Here is a 12,998-nt window from a genome sequence, read left to right as displayed (position 1 = left end):
TCGACTTTTTTGTTTGATTTAGAGACGGAATCCTTTCTCACTTATGCACATAGAAGCAAATTGAATTATATGTCTTGAAGCTCAATTGTACAATTCACTTTATTTCGCCTTTCAATGGTAATGCTCTCAGTGCAGCGAAGCAATGGCGAGAAGCACCACAACCACAGTACTTTAAATTCCTCTTTTGTTGCTGAGATCAGAGTGGGAAGACCATAGGTGGGGTAACCAGTAATAAATTTCATAAAATAATTAGTCTTGGGAGTTAAAGATGTAAACGACTGTCATCTGTAATTTCTTGAGATATCCATAGTATTGGAGCATATATGCAGTTAATTTGAATGTATATATATATATATATATTTTGAGGGGAAGGGAATCTAAGAAGACAGCTTCGAGGATGATTTGTGACCCCAGCTTGAGAAAAGCTCCTTTAGGCAATATAAGGAAAATTTACTTCAGCATGCCATCCTTCTACAATTTTTAAAGGCTTAAAACTGATTTAATGCTCACTGCCTCGATTTTTAATTAAAGTTTAATTTCTAGTAGGAAATTTATGTTGGGATCAGAGAAGATAACAAATCCTACGAAAATAAATAATTTTTTTTAAAATCGTTAATTTACTTTTAATTAAATTAAATATCTGATTGTTTCAGACTTTTCAGTTACATATTAAACTGAGTATGAATTTATTTTTTACTCCCAAAATTATGATAAAATATTACTCATGATTTATTCAAATTAAATTAAATTTCGTTGGACATGCTTGAAGAAACTAATTTTTTAGCCCAAAGGGGCAATTTGCTCAGAAGAATTTTGTTTTGCCATTTTTCGTCGTCCACTATAAAACGGCGTTTCACTTTTCAAATTTTGGCCACCAAATATTATACCCAGCATTATATTTAAAGAAATTAAATAATGTAGAATCTGCATGAATGTATGTATGTTTCTCGCATTGTAGGAAAAAAACAACGGTATCTAGAGACACCAAATTTTGATTAACGTAGTCCTCCACTCGAATATAGGCATCAGAAACCCAAATTTGTATTCGGTACTTTTCCGTTTCGCCCGCGCAAATCTCGCCAAGCAGACTTTATTGGCAACAACATACAGTATATACATAAAAAATTTTAGTTCTAAGAATTCTTAATTTTCAAGGCATAGACATTTTAATGGCGCTTAAAATTTTGTAAAAAGCCAATAAATAAAGACAATAAATTTGTAAAAAGACATTAATTTAAGAATTTACTATGCTTTCATGGTTCAACATCCTGATTCGCCGGTTCGTATCACGTGACCCCAAATAATCTCATCTCACGTAAACTACGCTATGAAAAATTTAATTCTCTCAGTAATTATCTACATTAATTTCAAGTTAAGTCTTAATTTGGAATAAAAGTTTAAATGCAAGAATTGTTTCAATTCGTATGCATAGCTTACTCAGAAATCATGTAAAACCGCAGTGCTTAACTTCGCTGGTGCATTCCATTAGAATTGATGAATTTAACCCTTGACTTTTCCTTTACTATATTTTCGTCTTCAGGTGAGCGGTGTGATTGCTTCCTAATTGACTTAATTACTGCGAATGGTCTTAGGGCATAAAATTGAACTATCTGGTAAAAATTCTGTGTAATGTTATGCCAGTATTGGGGGGGGGCAATCAATCTGATAAGAAATGGCTGCGACTTGTTTTGAAAATGAGGCGTAAAGGTTTACCAGCGAGGATATTTCGTTTGGCATCAGTTGTACCATTGTTGGCGACTTTATCGCCTGTGCCGGCAAAACGGAAAAGTACCGGAATTTCTTTTATTATCTATTTCATATTTTATAAAACTTTAACGAAATTTTGATTAACAAACTCAACGATTTCAAAAAGGGCAAAGGAAGCATTTTACGAGGGGGGGGGGAAGAGGGAAATTATCTCCAGCGCGCGAGACTGTTATAGCAAATTCTAAAGATATGCTCTTTTTTAATACTTTGTGATATTGCTGTTGAATTGAATTTTGTGGTTTGAGTGCGAAGAACATGATATTTAATACATAAAGGTAACACACAATACGTTAAAATAACGTTCCCTTGGGGGTATTGTGAGCATAAATTTTAACTACTAGTATATATTTACTGCATTTGAATGAAAATGATTAGAAAACAATGAAGGTAGGTAATGATGAAATGATCAGAATTTAAAGGTGCTGAATTAATGCTATCATCTAGAAAGAAGTGTCTTCCTGTCTCCAATATCTACAACTCACTAAGTCTTGTATTTAATAAGAATGGATATAAGCAATAAGCTACGTTACATTTTTCAGGAATGCTAAAATAAAAATATTACGAAATCATTACACGTATGTCATATTTTACCTTAAAATACCGCTGAAACCTTATAGCTGCTATTATAAAGCATAAATATATAGTTAAAGTGATATAGAATAAATCATTTCCGTGTTTAACGTAACAGCCAAAAATATGACTAAAAAATAAGTGCTTTGGAATATAAACATAAATATGCATATCTTTACACAGACACGCACATGTTCCATTTTTTCGAGCTATTTCTCTTTTCTTATGTGCTCTTGGCTTTGACTTTTAAAAATATCAGGTATATTACAATAACAAATGGGAGAGATCTGAAGACAAATCGCTGGAGACTTTTCACGACTTCTTGCATCTGCGTGTGCGTATGGATATATCTAAAAAAGACTAAGATTTTTCTCGTGCTCTGAACCGTTTTAAACGCAAAAGAAAAATTTAGAGCTGGATTTTATTCTGCGGTCTCCATTCACATGGGACAGATATTTGAATAAATGTTTGGTAAAGGGCCCCGTTTTCGTATTCCACTGAAAAATAACTTTTTATATTTATACATGTTTGGGTTATTATTCATCAAATGAGGTCTTGGATAAAAGGCAAGGTTAAGGATAGTGATGCTCAGAATTTTGCATGAGCTCCTTCTTTCAACGCATAAATCACGTCTTCTTGGTAAACATTTTTAGTAAATTACGTATGTTATTTAGTTGGTATCGATACATAAAATACTGCTGATATTATTAAAAAATACTGATATATATTTTTATATACACACGTTTTGAAATAGGATTCATGACACATCAAATATGATTCACCGCATCAAATATGTGTAAAAAGGGTTATCTTTTAATATCATTACCTGAACTCGTTTTTTACTTTATGGTTTTCCAGGGTATTAATATCAGTTTAAAATCTCTACATATAATAAAATGTCTGTTTCGTTCGTGCTGCGCGTAAGCTAATAGACCAAGGGCTACGCAATTTGGTACATAGGTGCATCTAGACAAGAGCCAGAGCACCTCGAAGCGAGTTTTTCAAAATTCGAATTTTTATTTTCTTTTTTGATGAAATCGCATCATTTTGAATAGTTTCATTCTTTTAGAAATGGGGCAACAGGTTTTCATTCAGTGCTTTGTATACTGGACTTGCTGACTCTTGAAAATATAAGATAAAATTTTAATTCTTAAGATTTTGCAACGGGAATTTCGATAATTTATTTATTAGGATAATTAATATTTTTATTAAGGGATATTGCTTATTTCATTGTAATTCTTTTATATATAATACTTTTTATTGATTTTTGTTTGATAAAGTTGTTCTGCAGAGAAAAATTCTGTGCTGTTTTTCAATTTAATGTTTTTCTTCGATACTGGGTGTTTCTTGAGAGAAAAGTGATAAAATTGCAAAGTTGGAAGAACAAAAACACTTGGAAGAACTTACGGGGCTATCGGTCCCAGTTGTTTCCTTTAGGCATTTTTCCGGTACATTGAAAAGCCAGACGAAGGCTGGCTGCATAGCGCCTAGTCTTTAATATGGTTTGAGACGATGGCATTGATTTCTGAATATTTAGTAGGAAGACGTGCTTTTACACGCTTTGTCAAAAAAGAAATTATATTTTTCATTAAAAATTCAAAAAAGAATCATTTTTCAATATCGTTACTTAAACTCGTCTTTTATGTTATGGCTTTCCAGAATACTGATATCAGATTTTAAGGAGATTTCTTTGATTTCTGGATATTTAGTAGTAGAGATAGTCATTTATTTTTTTTTGGCAAAAAAAGAATATTTTTCATCAACAACTCATAAATGGAATCATAGTTTCAAAAAAGAAATTATTTTTGAATATCGTATTTAAACTTCTCTTTACGGTTTTTAGGATTCTTATATCAGATTAAAATATATGACGTTCTTCCAGGTGATTACATTGACTTCTGAAAATTTAGTAGAAATACACTCAACTATTATACCTTTTGGCAAGAAAGAAATCATTTACTGTTACAGCTAGACGGCTTTGATCGTCTGTTAACTGTAGTACCTTTAAGATGACATAGAACATCGGCAATATTCTGGTAGCTGCTACGTTACAACTTTTATCCAAGAAAGATGGACAAGAAAAAAGAAGTTTTTGCTGTGACAATTAAACAGCTATAATAGTTCTTCGTAATGTTTTGACGACAACATAATACATTGATGATATTGTGGTATTTATTATGTTATCTTTCTTTATTTCAGTAACAGTGTCCTGCAGCATAACACTGATAAATCAATATTCTCTTCGCAATCTTCCGTGGGATGAATGAACGGTTGCCTTCATCGAGGCATGAAAGCAGGTGACGGAAAACGGGAAAACAAGATTTCAAAGTTCCAAGGCTGTGGAAAGGATTCAGTCAGCTCCAGGTTGTAGAAAAGCATCGGAGGCTGCTTTCGTAACCTTGGCACCCTTCCATGGGCATCTCTTCCTTGCCAGTTTTACCTGATGATGCATGTCTTGCACATAGTGGGATACCATCAATTTATAACGTCATTCGGAATATCAATGGTCAGCTAGTTGGATTACATATCACACCGTCATACCCCATATTGCGCCTGCGGTGCTTCAGCTTCTTCAGCAGACGTCTCACATTACATCCACGACTGTCCACTCACTTCTTCCATCAGAGCCTCCCTTTTTTAGCTCCAGGGATCACATAGCCTCAAAGATCTCCTTCAGCATCATTACGGACAGCGGGGTGTCAGAACCATCATATGGTATGTCTATTCTAAGAGAACATAAACATAGCAGATAACCAGGTCTAGGCACCTGACGAAATGTAAAGGCAACAAGCCTTCATTCATGCATATATGTACATATCTCTAAACTAACTAACCTTTTCTGCTAATTTTAAACTTACATACCCAAAACATTGTAGGTTGAAGCACCCAACAAAAGTAATACACTAGTGTTAAATCTGTTTATTAATAATAAAGTTGAAAAGTAAACAACGAAAAACTGTTGCTGGTGAAATGATCAGGATAACATGACTGATATTTAGTGCCCATTGAGAGGTGAAGCAGGCGGAATAATAATTAATAAATAAATAATATCAGTATCTACGGAATGTATGCTTCTGTACCAAATTCAGCAACAAATGTAGAGGTGGTGCTGTTTTAACCGAATAAATGAATCTTTGTTATAGACTAATTTCTTTCTTATTCTTCTGGTACATCGTACATACTAGTTTTCATCAGGCTTGGATAATTTCTTCCTGTTTGCTCACTTATTAGAATCAAATACTTATTACTACCAGAAAATAATAAATAACAGTCACAGTTAAGTCATGTTATGTGGTTAAAAAATTATATTGTGGAAGGTTACATAACATCCTTGTCTTATATATTTTACTGCATTATCCTTTAAAGAACATGTATGGGGGTTTCCAAATAAGTATTTTGCATCTCCAACAACAACAACAAAGACACACACACACACGCACAAAAGAAAACAAACCTCACGAAAAAGGTGTTCATCGATTTATCCTTTCATCGTATCATCCTTTGATGGGGAAACATATATTAGATGTTGCAAGTAAGCATTCGCATCTCCAGTCATAAAAGTATTTTCTTCCCCTCCTGCGGCTTGCAAAATAATTTATATCTGTCAGTCGAGTTCAAAACATATTAAATGGCTTTTCATTTAACATTGGGTGTTGTAATTTGACATAGTCTTCAGATACCATATTTCCTCGTGCCCTCTTGTTTCGAGGAAAAATTATGCGAATAATTTAATTTCCGAAGGCTGCTTTTACAGTAAGAACATATCAAATGAAAAGGCGTGGATAAACTACAGGTAACTATCACAATATTATTTCCTTAAAAGAAACCTACATTCCCATAAGAATACATAGTAATATTAACATTGCAGTATCCAATAAGATAAATTCACTTCAACTTTCCTTTAATTTAAAACTCGCTCGTTCTTGTTATTTTCTCAGCTACTCCACATGCGTCAAATTATCCGTAAACTAGGAAAGGGTAATGTGCAGCTGACTCAGCGAAATCATACACCATTAGTCTTCAAATTTTGTTGATTCATGGAACTCTTAGAACAATAAGGTGTTTTCGGGAAACCCCATTCTACCTTTAAAAAAATCTATCTTAAAATAATATTTAAAGTATATTATGTTATAAGTATTTTACATAAAGACAATTAAAGGAAAGTATTGTATATTTTATCAAAAAAGTTTTAATATAAAATTAATGTAATTTACTCATTAAGAGCATTAACTTGTGTTGTAGCTGTCACTTCATCTTGGATTATATTTAGTGACTGGAGTCAGCTTACGTTTTTGTTTTACAGGAAGTTTCGAAGCCTCACTATACTGATGTTATCTACAGTCGCATTTTATATTCTGCACATAATTTTCTTCTGTACTTTGCTTTTTTGCCATGGGAAAGATTTTTCACTTAAAAACGTTGTTACAAATGGCATTAAAATATTTATAGCTGTGTGAGAAATTTATGCGTATTATGCATGAATTTGCAATGGAAACCTTAGGAGCTGTTCTTGTTTAAGTTTTGATTTTAATGTCGATTCTGCTGATATGTTCATAAATTGTTCCCTTCATTGGCAATGCAAAGCTTATTGCGCACAATGGTAGACTCTGGCTGTCATATAAGTGTTCAAAAATAATTAAGGCACCACCCAAATCGCCAGATCTTAATCCTATTGATAATATTTGACAGGAACTAGAATAAAAAATTCGAAAACAGAGCATATCTTTGCTGCAGCAACTGAAAGTAGTGATTCAAAAGAAGAGGTCAAAAATAACAACAACCAAAAAAAAAAAAAATTTTTGTGAAGTCAAGGTCCAAAAGATTAAATGAAGTGATCAAGTATAAAGGTAATCACACAAGATATTAAGAAGCAAAAACAATGTAAGTTTTTGTCACTTTTGGCTGTTACTGAAAATATTCCGTTTATTTTTGCGAGAATATTTTTTTTTTCATTAAACAAACGAAATTGATTTTCGAATGTCATATTCATCTTTTCGAAAATGTATTCACTGTAAAAAAATCTGGTGCGGTACCACATGACTTCCTTGTACGGAATATAAAATTATACGCATTTTTTTGTTGCATTTCATTGAAACTTATTTTCTCGAATTTCGTTAGAGATAGTTTTCTCATTCAGTTAATTCATTTCTCACTTCGCGGCAACGCAAAAATACATAAAATCTCAAAATATGTTCATTAAAAATTGAAAAGTATAGAGAAACATAAAACATCATATACAGTTAAAACCATTAAAAACAATTTTAACAATTAAAATTTCAGTTTCTATGCAAAAACAAGCAATTCGGCCAACAGACAAGAAGGCAGATTTATCGTTGCACAAAACTGAAAGTTTACTTTTGGTACCACTTGGCAAAAAAACACTAAAGATGCAGAAACTGAATTCACTATTCTCCTAAGTTTCAAAAGCAAACAAATATGGCTGCAATAGAAAAACAAATTAAGCTTAGCCGCACTTGAACAACTTTTAAATTGTTCATAATTCTACAACTGTTGCATGCAGACTAACTAAAGGCATGAAAACCTGAACCGGAAGATAAGAAGAACATATTCATTCATTTTTTTAAAGCATAAAATGCACAATTTACCAATATATAAGAATAAAAAAAAAATTGAGCTCACCGAGCCGAGTAACAGAGTGGGTATTTATATACATTTGGTGCAACCGATTGCAACCAATAATAGAGTTGCTCAACTATATGTTACAGCAGTCCTATATACAAAATTTCAACGTTCTGAGGCTACTCGTTTTTAAGTTATGCGAGATACATACGTACGTACAGACGTCACGAAAAAAATCTGTTCTGAAGCCATTTTTAAGTCGATTTTATAATCCATTTTGGGAAAAAAGAGTCCTTTATTCTGCCCTTACGCACAGATGTCACGCAAAAGCATCTCTAAATTGCATTCGATAGCGGTCAAAATGGATATTTTCGTTGAAATATGATACCCGGAGTTTTTCGTGATTACAATACTTGCTTTACTTCCTACAAGGAAGCAAAAATGGTCCGATCATTTTTGTGAGCTACTGTATCTATTTATCAGCTTTCCTAACCAAAACAAGTTTTACAACTATAAACATTCAGAAATATAAAATAAAAGCAGTAAAAAGGTACACCTCGCAAGAAAAAAGCAGTTTTAATGCACGTTTTCCGTTTCAAGTATAAAAATCATGAAAAAAATACAAATTTGAAAAACAAATCAGAAAATAGCTGCGAATTTTATTTTGATTGAACATAAATATCAAATAATGAAGGAAAGTATAAAGTAAGTTTTATATCTCAAGTTCTACTGGGCCATTTGACGAAATTTAACTTGCGTTTTCATGTCTCGAAAGCGCGACTTGGGATATAAATATTAGATTTATGTATTGCTCTGACATAGGTATTTCGACAAAAAATCAGACGGTTATAGTATATTTAAGAGTGCCGCTTGGATTATCGCTAAGTTGTTCCATTTATCGCCAAGTTGTTGTTTTATTTATCACCGAGTTATTGTTTCACTTAACCTGAGTAGTTGAATATTATGGAAACCCTATTATGACGTAATTGGTTGTATGATTGCAGTGAATTTGAATGATGGGAAAAGATTTGTAAGGTTGTTTGTGTCTTGGATGTTGGTTAGTAAGTACATTGGTTATTTTGTGCTTTACACGGCAAAATGACTGAATGTGGTAAGATTAATTTGAAGTTTCTGTACGATTTGGAGTGAAAGGGGAAAAGAGCTTTAATTGACTGGTGTGTAAATGAAGGTTTATTTAGTAGCCATTATAAGTGTCCTGTATGTAGGAAGGATATGCATCTAGTCGAACGTAAAAACCGTTTAGATGGATTTGAATGGGTTTGTAGGAAGAAAGGTTCAGATGGTCGCTATGTGAAGCGTTCGATCAGAAAGAGTACGTGGTTTGAAAAAAGTCATTTGAGTACAACTGATATTTTGATTTTTACGTGGTTGTGGGTGTACGAAGGGAATTCGAAAATCATGATAAGTGAGTATTTGCTTTTAGTAGTGCTTAAATGTATAACATGTTTTTCCTTCTTTATGTTATTTTATTGTTTGGTTTAAAATGTATTTTACTGAGATTATGTACTTTTTGTTTGCCTAAATTGTAGAATTTGGTGCTCCTTTGACTTTTTAAGTGGAAATATATCGATGTGTACATGGACAAAGTAAAGGGAGTGCGCAACGCAAGTTTGTGCAATTCTGGGATTTTTTTTAAGTGTGTGCCAACCAGCGGCCGAGCGGTAAAGTCGCTGAACACTGGTAGTTCGGTCCGAGGTTCGAATCCCGCGAATGGGCTGACTGCATGGGCGTTTTCGTGGTTTTCGTGGTAACGTGTATACGAGCCAGCTTCCCTCAGAAAGTCCTCCACGAAGGCATCCCTCCCCTTAGGCAGATAGCCCTCGAGGCTTTGCCATAATCACACACACACACACACACACACACATTTGTAAGTGAAAATAGGTCGATGTGTACATGGATAAAGTTAAAAGAGTGTGCAATGCCATTTTTGTGCAATTCGGGGATTTTTTTTTAAAGTGAAAATATGTCGACGTGTACATGGATAAAGTCAAAAGAGTGAGCAATGCCATTTTTGTGCAATTCGGGGATTTTTTTTAAGTGAAAATAAGTCGATGTGTACATGGATACCGAGTTTGTGCAATTGTTTGTCTTGTTATTTTGGCTTTGTGTAGCGGCGATTTTTGTCCGTCGCTACACCCATCGCTTATAATAAATAAGTCATCGCTTATAATAAATTTGCCAAATTTTAAAACGCGTCAATATAGACATTCACGCATATCTTTGGAAATTTTGAATAAAAAACTTAATTTTTTTTCACCTATGCCTTATAAAATATCTCTCTCGCCTTAGCATGTTTTCGTGGTGTAATGGTCAGCACGCTCGGCGCCTATTCGATAGCTCCGAGGTTCGAGTCCAAGCGAGGGCATTGCTAATTTTTCATAACTAATGCTTCGAAATAACCTAATGTCTCTACAACCTAAAAGTACATTTACTTTAAGATAATGGTAAAAATTTGATAGGCAAGTTTTATGAAAGAATACAAATTTTAAAAACAAATCAGAAAATAATTGCGAATTTTATTTTGATTGAATCTAAATATCGAATTGTGAAAGTAACTAAAAGTATCAAGTAATTTAAAAAAAAGTTATTTAAAAAAAGATTTTAATAAATATATACAAAATTCTATTAACATTGAATAGCTAAAATTTTGAGAGCTGATTTTTTTTTAAAAATCTACTCATGCATTCAGCATTCATGCGATTTTCATAAAGCTTAACATCTTAGCATAATTTATCTCGTAAAATCGAAATATGGGGAAAAAAAAGAGGTGTATAATTTCTGAAAAGTTTGATTTTGCGTCAAAATACCTATGTCAGAACAATGCTATATATAATTCTAATATATATCCTAAGTGGCGCTTTGGAGATATAGAAAACGCAAGTTAAGTTTCGTCAATCGACCCAGTAGAATGGGAGATGTAGAACTGTCCTTTTTTTGTACAAGGTGTATATGCGATTAGAAAGTAAACTACAAGTTATAAATGAAAATATTTACAAGGAGTAGCTTTATGTTCTATTAAAAGTTAGTCAGATGTTATATTTAGTCTTTCGTTTCAGTTCAGCAAACTTTCATTGCAGTTTTGAATCATTCCTAGAAAGGATTTTTCAAAATAAAGCTTTCTTAATACTCAGAAACTCATATTATAAATCTGAAACTACTCTTTGGAAAGAAGATTAATCAAAGAGCCGCAATCACGATTATACTTTCTGATATTTGCATTAAATTTCTGACCTTGTCGGTAATTCATTCATTTTCAATTTTGTTGCTGGAGCAAAAATAGAGCCATAATGTTGTACGGTGTTTTGCTATAATTTCTAAACAAACAGCATGTATTCGAAGCATGATGCTTACATAACAAAAATGTGGTACTTCCGAACTCTTAAAAACTCTCGAATGACATCATGAAGGTATGCAGTAAGAAGAGAGAAAATAACTTACAATGAAATTCCCAAGACAGGCTTGCATTGCAGCTATTAATAAAAGTTTTCCTTAAACTTTCAACTGGTTCCAATTGTTTGGAGGCCGTGAGTTGAATATCTCTTGCTGATAAAGGCATGACTGAAACAAATTCCCTCTTTTCCACTGGAGTTTCGGTTTCGGTATGTCTGCTCTCACTCAGACCTGTTTGTGCGTCTGCAAGTGTGTGTGTGAGGTGTCTGTATGGAGTCAATATGTGCAGCTGTGAATCAACAGAATAATGCATGCGTAGTATATATAAATAATTACATAACAGAGTGCAATCTATAATTATTTGTTTAAGTTTTTTTAGCATGAGGTTTAGTGACTGATACAATTTTCGATGAAATGAATAAGAATTCTCTTCAGGAGTGTAAAAGGAAAGTCTGGAGAAATTAGTCAATCCTCTTCAAAACAAAGGAATGAAAGAAGTGTGCAAATATTCCACAAGCATATGCCGAATAACTGAAGCAGTTGCAGCCGACAAGGAGCACATTTGCCCATCTCGAAAATCAATGTCCTCCTTTAACATGATTCAGTATGGCAAACGGACAATTTATCTTTCCTTCAGTGGCGGTTCCGAAGGGGTGCAGAATGGCATCCAACCAGAAATCATTTCACTGGTAATTAACGAAGCATTATTTTTTCTTAGTCGTCGGGGTGCTGTATGGAGAGGCATTAATCCTCAATCATTAGTGCAACCTTCACAGAAACGGAGAGTCGCAAAACATTAATGCTTTCGATGCTGAAGAGCGTAGAAAACGTGCCTAAGAGATTTTCTTCTAGATCTCCGGTTTGTTGTTTTTATAAACGGCGTCTTCACGGCTAATCTCCTTTATGGCACTCAAAGCGGATGTTTTGTCGACAAGATAGGAAAATAATCACCATATTTCTGAGTACACTTAACCCCGTGCCACTCCACCTAAGGTGCATAGTTAAATAGGCGTGAATTTAAAAATTAGTGCCTGTAAATGAATCACTCCGCATGGTTAGGCATGTAATTAAAAGTTTAGATTTTGCATAAAACAGTGCAATTTGTACAAAGGAGTTCTGAGCATATTAAACTATAAGAGAAGGTAATGTAATTATGTAGCTTTTGCTAAGTCTTTATGAGGGGAAATTGGGAGATGCTTGCTTTATTGTAATTTTCTTTCATTTTTCTGATTCAGATTGAGTTTCAGTATTTATGACCTTTCTTTGTCTGTTTACCCTTGGAATGAAGTAATTGCTTATTTGGGCATAAAAACGTAAATTAGCATAGAAGTAAATTAGCATTAGGGCATAAAAACGTAGAATTATATTTTATTCCTAATTACATTCTCGTTCAAAAAAGGTTGCTGAAATAAATTCGACCTCTTCCAAAAAAAAAAAAAAAAAAAAAAAAAAAAAAAAAAAAAAAAAAAGAGTGTCCTCTTTTTATATGAGCTGATTTTCGAATTATGACTCTTTTAGCTGAAGAACAGAATTTTGTTAAACTTTTCTCAGTATACTGAAACAAATTCTTTGTCATTCTTATGAACTTTTAAATTTTCTGCTCTTGGAATTATAGGTAAATGACTTAAATTTCTTCCTACATTGATAGATTTAGCCTTTACATTTTTCCG

Source organism: Stegodyphus dumicola, chromosome 10 (assembly GCF_044657685.1).
Source record: "Stegodyphus dumicola isolate Sdum_Otavi_A_Nest chromosome 10, ASM4465768v1".
In the NCBI taxonomy this organism is placed as follows: domain Eukaryota; kingdom Metazoa; phylum Arthropoda; class Arachnida; order Araneae; family Eresidae; genus Stegodyphus; species Stegodyphus dumicola.
The sequence above is the reverse complement of the archived record's forward strand: the minus strand, read 5'-3'. Positions refer to the sequence as shown.